We start from the raw sequence: 7,973 nt of genomic DNA on the forward strand, positions 1-7,973 counted from the left end.
TAAAATCATGAAATGAGCAAATTCCTGTGTACATAAACACCGTTTCATAAATTCAATAACACACGAAAGTTGACTATGTATTCAGTAGAATTCAGAACGAAATGCTGAGGCACAGACTACTGCTCTATAAAGCTCTATCAAATATTCAAATAAAATGGCTGGCCATATGATATCACTTCTTGAATATGTCTGGGTTTTATAAAAAGGAGAGTTTTATATCATGTGTTGGAGTATGCATGAAATGCATAGTATATAGCGTTTTTCCATGCTGTGTTTGAGATTGTGAAAAATATATTTTTGTTCAAAAACAAAGAAAGAAAGCTTTGGCAAATAACCATAGGAGTGAGCGAGAGGCAAACAAGCGGCTAAAGCTTATCGTCGGGTCCGTTTTTCAGCGCGGTAATCAGATTTCGCGAGTGAATTTTCGACGAACGCCGTTAGCCGCGGACAAAGAATAAGAAATTAAATCTTTGGCGGTGTTCGTGCAGAAGCGATGGGGAATTTAAAAATTAACAAGGAAGAACGCTAAAGTCGAGTACCTCTACTATCAGATACCCGATACTCAGCTAAAGGCACCAAAGGAAAACGGAGATATGCAAGCAGCAAAGCGAGATTGAAATGCGCCACCTACAGACAGATTTAAGCGATGTGGGCGTTAAAGTGGGCGTGGCAAAGTTTTTTTTGGGATCAATCGATAGGTATTGACGAGACCAATACATTTCAGTTACAATTTTGTGGTTTGTGGGCGTTAGAGTGGCCGTGGCATATTCGCGTAACAAACATACGCTGCGCTGAAGGCTACGGAATCTAAATCTGAAATCCCATTTCTCTATCGTTGATATTTTCCGAGATAAACGCGTTCATACTTACGATTTTTTGTAGTTTGTGGGCGGTTTGTGGGCGTTGAAGTGGGCGTTGCAAACTTTTTTTTGAGTCAATCGATGGAACAATACATTTAAGTTTAAATTTTTATTCTAGCATCAAAACTGTAGGAGCCACAGTTTTGGGCGGTTTGTGGGCGTTAGAGTGGGCGTGGCACTCTGCTGAAACAAACTTGCGCTGCGTAAGAAGCTTAGGAATCTGCACGCCAAATCTCAATAGCCTAGCTCTTATAGTTTCCGAGATCTCAGCGTTCATCCGGACAGACAGACAGACGGATAGACGGACAGACGGACATGGCTAGATCGACTCGGCTAGTGATTCTGATCAAGAATATATATACTATATTGGGTCGGAAACGCTTCCTTCTGCCTGTTACATACTTTCCGACGAATCTAGTATACCCTTTTACTCTACGAGTAACGGGTATAAAAATGGACAAGTTCACTATGGATTGACAAGTTCGCTTGGACTTAATTGGAAACGAAAGAAAAGTAGATCCGAAAGGAAAGATGGACGTCCATAATTACATTTTCTTTTAAAGGCACCATACGCCAGAGAAAGCCCAGTCGGACCTTCAGGCATGTGGTGCTTGATTCCACAATATTTTCCACATAAAAATTCACGAAGCGTTCGCTGCTCGTATACATAGGAAATTCCATAGGTCAAATTCAGGGTGAAATATTCCCTCAGAAGCGAGCGCAAAGCAAATTTTTTTTACAACAAACTTTTATATATAAATTTGTTCTCCCCGAGCATTTAAAACAAAGTCAAAGGTAAAAACTTAATTACCGTTGTTAGTGAAACAAAATAAAATTATGACTATACTTAAATATGTCAAAATATAAAAGCATTAGCAGATTGTAACTCTTAAATTGTCCAAATAATAATGATTAAAATAAATAATGTGTAAAAATTTCGATATCTAAAATATATATCGAAATCGAAATTAAAAAAAAAGTGATTTATTGCGTACTGTTAAAATAATATATATAAATATATAAATATAAATATATATATATATAAATAAAACTAGATTTAAACGTATAATTGTGTTACCGAAGGAGCCTGCCACTTTAGCGTGTGTTGCCATTGTTTTTGTTTATGTATGTACATATGTACTTATATATGAATTCGTTTTGTTTACAAACATTTTGGCTTGGAACAGTCTTTAATGTTGTGTTTGAAAAATATTATTTTTTACTACATTTTGTGTTTTTGATATATTTACAGAAGCCACCAGGTCTGACGGCACTAGTTTCGGAGTCTATACCACAAATGTCCGTGAGGCGCTTCAAAAGTCAAAGGATAGAACCTACAAGAAAGCCGCCAGGACTAAGAAAATAATCAAATAAGAAAAAAAATAATCAAAAGTTCCTTACTCATCTTTAATTTTTAAATCTAAGATACTCTCGTTTAGCTTTAATGGTTATGTAACATTAATAAACCCAATATGTAGAGGTACATTAAAAAAGTAGCGAAATAAAGCATATTTTGTAATTCAAAAAAATTTAAGCTATATTAGCTAATTTTGAAGAAATTTTCCCTAACCAATTCCATAGGAATTTCCTATATCCAATTCTATAGGAAATTCCTATATCCAATTCTATAGGAAATTCCTATCTAAATGGCGAGGGAAATTCAGGGGGTCAGGACGGAAAAAATGAGACCCCCTGAATTTCCCTCGCCTTTTTCCATAGAAATTTCCAATGTCAAGCGGTCGCGAACGTTTCAGCACAAGCTGACTTTTCCGGCCTTTTGGAGGTGCTGAAAATTTTGGACAGCTTTAATAAAAACGAATGGACTTTGTCCATAATGGGGATGTGAAACCTGCGGCCGATTTCCATAGGAATAATGAACAGGTCCAACTGGGACGAAAAAGGTTGGGCGACATGACCACTTCTGCAAATTAAATCTAAGGATGTAACGACCACTAGAAAAAAAAACAAGGAAGAACGCTATAGTCGAGTACCTCGACTATCAGATACCCGTTACTCAGCTAAAGGGACCAAAGGAAAATGGAGATATGCAAGCAGCAAAGCGAGATTGAAATGCGCCACCTACCGGCGGTAGACACATTTAAGCGTTGTGGGCGTTAGAGTGGGTGTGGCAAAGTTTTTTTTGTATTAATCGATAGGTATTGACAAGACCAATACATTTCAGTTAAAATTTTTTATCTAGCATGAAAATTGTGAGCGCCACAGGCTTGGGCGGTTTGTGGACGTTAGAGTGGGCGTGGCCTATTCGCGTGACAAACTTGCGCTGCGCTCAAGCCTACGGAATCTAAATCTGAAATCCCGTTTCTCTATCTTTGATATTTTCCGAGATATCCGCGTTCATATTTACGATTTTTTGAAGTTTGTGGGCGGTTTGTGGGCGTGGCCAACTTTTTTTTGGGTCAATCGATAGGTATTGATGAGAACAATACATTTCAGTTAAAATTTTTATTCTAGCATCAAAACTGTAGGAGCCACAGTTTTGGGCGGTTTGTGGGCGTAAAAGTGGGCGTGGCACTCTACTGAAACAAACTTGCCCTGCGTAAGAAGCTCAGGAATCTGCAAGCCAAATCTCAATAGCCTAGCTCTCATAGTTTCCAAGATCTCAGCGTTCATCCGGACGGACAGACAGACGGACATGGCTGGATCGACTCGGCTAGTGATCCTGATCAAGAATATATATACTTTATGGGGTCGGAAACGCTTCCTTCTGCCTGTTACATACTTTCCGACGAATCTAGTATACCCTTTTACTCTACGAGTAACGGGTATAATAATCAAAATAACTTACATAGTTCAGGAGTTATTAATTAATGTCAAAAGACAGGTCAAAGTCCCCATAGTGCAGTGGCACGAGAGATAGGATTCCGCGTCGTCTGGGCGCTGGACACATGCTCTCATACCAGTCTTGAGACCATGGCTCGAAAGAAGGCACGGGAAGGATGACTTCTACTTCACTCAAATCCTGAGCGGACACGGATGCTTTCGCTCGCACCTTAAGAAGTATGGTCACGACTCTGGAGACGGATGCCCAACATGCGGCTCTTGTATTGAAGAGGACGCAAACCATGTCCTTTTCGAGTGCATGCTGGTCGAAGAGGACGGACCTCACTAGAAGCAGCAACCGGTGTCGAGACTAGCCTCAGCACGCTGGTGCCCACCTTGCTAAAGGACCAACAGGAGTGGGACGCAACGGCCAATTTCGCCGCATCAGTCATGCGAAAGCTCAGGGAAGCAAAAAGAGAGGAGAGGAGTTGACATATATGATGTCGCCGTTGTACAAAGCATTGCTTTGCGCCCGCACCGCACTACAATATCAGCTATGCCCACTTACTAATAAGTATATATTGTACGTTATTAGATATAAGAAAAAAAGGAATAAAAAAAGACTGTCGCAAATATCGTTACGAGATGGCTAGGCAGATTACAATCAGTCTAATATGGGTTCCGGGACAGTATATGCAACTTTATGGCTTTCCTCTCCTTAAAGAAAAGGATAATGTCGGCATGCATATGACAACTTGCATGCTATATATAAAAAAATCAGAGAATAAAATATATACAACATTCGCTGGCAAAGGGCACCACGGGGTCGTATTTCTCACCAGCAGCTGAACTGCTCAATTTCAGCCGTACGGAGTTTGTGATGCTAATTCGAATTATAACAGGCCAGCGTGGCTGGTCGGCACACATGCTGGCAGGCTGAGTGCCCCAAAAAAATGTATTTCTGATGAAGCTGCTCCAGGCCAGCCCTATTAACGGAACACTTAGGTTTCCCTTTATCTAGGATCTAGACGAACTGGCAGAGATTAAAATTAACAAGAAAGAACGCTATAGTCGAGTGCCTCGACTATCAGATACCCGTTACTCAGCTAAAGGGACCAAAGGGAAATGGAGATAAGCAAGCAGCAAAGCAAGACTGAAATGCGCCACCTACCGGCGGTAGACAGATTTAAGCGTTATGGGCGTTAGAGTGGGCGTGGCAAATTGGGAGTCAATCGATAGGTATTGACGAGACCAATACAGTTCAATTAAAATTTTGTATCTATCATGAAAATTGTGGGCGCCACAGGCTTGGGCGGTTTGTGGGCGTTAGAGTGGGCGTGGCATATTCGCGTAACAAAATTGCGCTGCGTACAAAGCTACGGAATCTAAATCTGAAATCCCGATTCTCTATCTTTGATAGTTTCCGAGATATCCACGTTCATATTTACGATTTTTTAAGTTTGGGGGCGGTTTGTGGGCGATAACGTGGGCGTGGCAAACTGTTTTTTGGGTCAATCGATAGGTATTGATGAGAACAATACATTTCAGTTAAAATTTTTATTCTAGCATCAAAACTGTAGGAGCCACAGTTTTGGGCGGTTTGTGGGCGTAAAAGTGGGCGTGGCACTCTACTGAAACAAACTTGCCCTGCGTAAGAAGCTCAGGAATCTGCAAGCCAAATCTCAATAGCCTAGCTCTCATAGTTTCCGAGGTCTCAGCGTTCACCCGGACGGACGGACAGACGGACATGGCTAGATCGACTCGGCTAGTGATCCTGATCAAGAATATATATACTTTATGGGGTCGGAAACGCTTCCTTCTGCCTGTTACATACTTTCCGACGAATCTAGTATACCCATTTACTCTACGAGTAACGGGTATAAAAATCTTTAAGAAATGTATTAAATTTTTTATAAGTTTTGGGCATACCCGGCTTGTTTTAATCGCAGGGATGTACACTTTAAGTTGAAACTTTTTTTCAAAAGTTACGGAACGTTTAGTGACGTTTTGTATATATATATATATATATATGGCAAACTCAAGGTCATATTTATTTCTATAACACCGATTTAGCATTTCAACACACTGCACTCACTGGGGAGCCAACCTCTGACTTCTAGGGAATTGCCAATTTCGACAAAGTGTCAGCCTATCTCATCAGCCAAGTTACAGGGTGTGAGCTAAGCATTAAAATTTCTATTAATCCTCTAGTGCCCAAGACCGCCTTCTGACGGTTAAGTCCAAAAATGTAGGAAAGAAAACTTTTGAACCATCTAATGAAGTACGTTATGATGGTGTTGAGCATTTTCCGATTTTGTATCACGCGCTGGCAAAAAAAACAACCTGTAAGCTTCCTGGTTGCACTTCCGAAACACAAATTGTATGCCGTAAGTGCAACACAAACCTGTGCCTTCCTTAGGAAAACGAATGTTTCTACGAACTTTATCAGAAATAAGAGAACTAAATTTTGTTACAAAAATATTACGGAGCTTTGTAAATTTAAATAACGTAAATTTTAATTGCTATTTCATTTGTTTTATGAGCCTTTCTTTATTTACTTTATAATAATACGTGAAAACAAAAACTTAAAGATTTTTTTTGCCTACTTTCCCAAAGCCGCCTCAAGGCGGTTATAAAGTTTTAAGTTTGCTGCTTAGGTAGTCAAAGGTAGGACAATTTTGTACCATTCAGTTCATATTACACCTAATTTAATTACATTATCAACCAAATGAACACATTGTGTGAATATTACGCAAAGTTAACACAAGGTATGGGGAGCTGGACAACATTCCAGCAACAGGAATTAGTCATCTATCACTTTTTAAATAGCTTATAGCGGCGCAGTTTCTAAAATCGTTTATTTGCCATTCTCTACGGCTCAGCACATAATTTCCGTTTTGTCAAATCATGTGGTTGACAAGGGCAGAACTGTCCCAAACAAAATGTTTCATGTGGCAGAGGAGAGTCTTGTTGTTCGAAAAGTGAAGGCTGACCCCAGCTGTGAGCCACTGTATATCAGTTATTCTATCTACAAAAATGATGTATTGTTTATGCATTGGCTTATAAGAAAGGAAAACAACAGTCTTCTCCCACTAGATTGCAGAGGATTTTACCAAAACCTAATTGTTAAAATTAGTTATTTTGAGTTGACTTTTTTGGGATTTTTATTTTTTCGGCTTCACCTTTTACGCAAAACAACATACATATGTATGCATGTAAATACTCCGTTAAGCCACCACAGGACTTTATTTCGTTTAGCTATTCGCAGCTACACTGATGCGGAACTCTTTGTCTGCATGAAACCGAATACAAATAAAGACTGGAGACGGACACTGGGGTTAACTTTACTTTGCCCACATTCAGTTTTTACTCACATATATACATATAAGCTACCTTTTGATGATAGTTGATGATGCTTGCACGCTCCCCGATAACAAAGTGTTGACAACTTATGTGTTACAAGCAGGCAGGACTCTTAAACAGTGCTTGACATTAAAATTTCTCCTTTTTAATTAACCTGATTTGTGTACTCTAATTTACATCAACTGACATGACTGTGTGACCGTGATATCGGAAATCTATCACAGCAACAAAATATCGATATTTTTCCTCTAAAAATATATTATCGCGATATTTTCAGAACCGAAATTTTGTATAATGATATTTTGTTGATTATTTTTGAATCAATTATATTTTGCCACTCTTGATAGCCATTCACACAGAGGGGTCTTCACTTCAGCGACCAAATTCTGCTTCAGCAACTTTTTTCATACAAAAAATATCGTACCAGAAAACAACGGGAAAAACTCGTTTCAACGGAAAATGAAACCGCACACGCAAATCGATTCAGTATTTCAGTGTGTTTATCCAAAATTGTTTACGAGCTTAGTTATATTTGTACTTGGCGTTTCGGGATTTTATTGGGAAGAAAATTAATTTGGAAAGACATGAATCCGTTACAGGGAAATTGTTGTTGGTGCCGGACCCAGGATCTCACATTGAATAGATATATTGCTATGCTCTCTATTAAGGAAATGACCAACCTAAAGTTAATTTTTTATTTTTGTATGACGTGGCACCTGTTGAGCAAAAACGTACATTATTTATATAAAGAAAGGGTCATTTGAAAGCGCACGACCTCCTAAAATTGTTAAAAATGTATATTGGTGAAAAATCGTATGCGAGAAAGGTGTTGAAAATACTTAAAAGGTTTTAAAGGGTTCTAATTTAAGGAAATTCTCTTGGCATCACTGTTGTCCCACTCTTGACTGAATGGAAATGTCATCCTTGATTAATTTGCTAATAGCAATTAAATAATCATTTGGCGCTGAA

The 7,973-nt window shown here is 39.0% G+C and overlaps 1 protein-coding gene across 2 annotated transcripts in view; it reads right to left on the reverse strand.

Moving 5' to 3' along the window:
- The window catches only part of LOC119562527 (serine/threonine-protein kinase GE16371-like), a 36,731-nt gene extending 29,527 nt beyond the window's left edge, over positions 1-7,204 (reverse strand). Inside the window, exon 1 of one of the 2 annotated variants that reach the window (XM_037875721.1) lies at positions 7,016-7,204. The gene's annotated coding sequence lies outside the window, so the exon portion shown is untranslated. The remainder of the gene's footprint in view (positions 1-7,015) is intronic. The other variant, XM_037875720.1, reaches the window with a different exon arrangement.
- Between the last annotated feature and the right edge of the window lie 769 nt (positions 7,205-7,973).

This window comes from Drosophila subpulchrella, unplaced genomic scaffold (assembly GCF_014743375.2).
Source record: "Drosophila subpulchrella strain 33 F10 #4 breed RU33 unplaced genomic scaffold, RU_Dsub_v1.1 Primary Assembly Seq55, whole genome shotgun sequence".
NCBI lineage: Eukaryota > Metazoa > Arthropoda > Insecta > Diptera > Drosophilidae > Drosophila > Drosophila subpulchrella.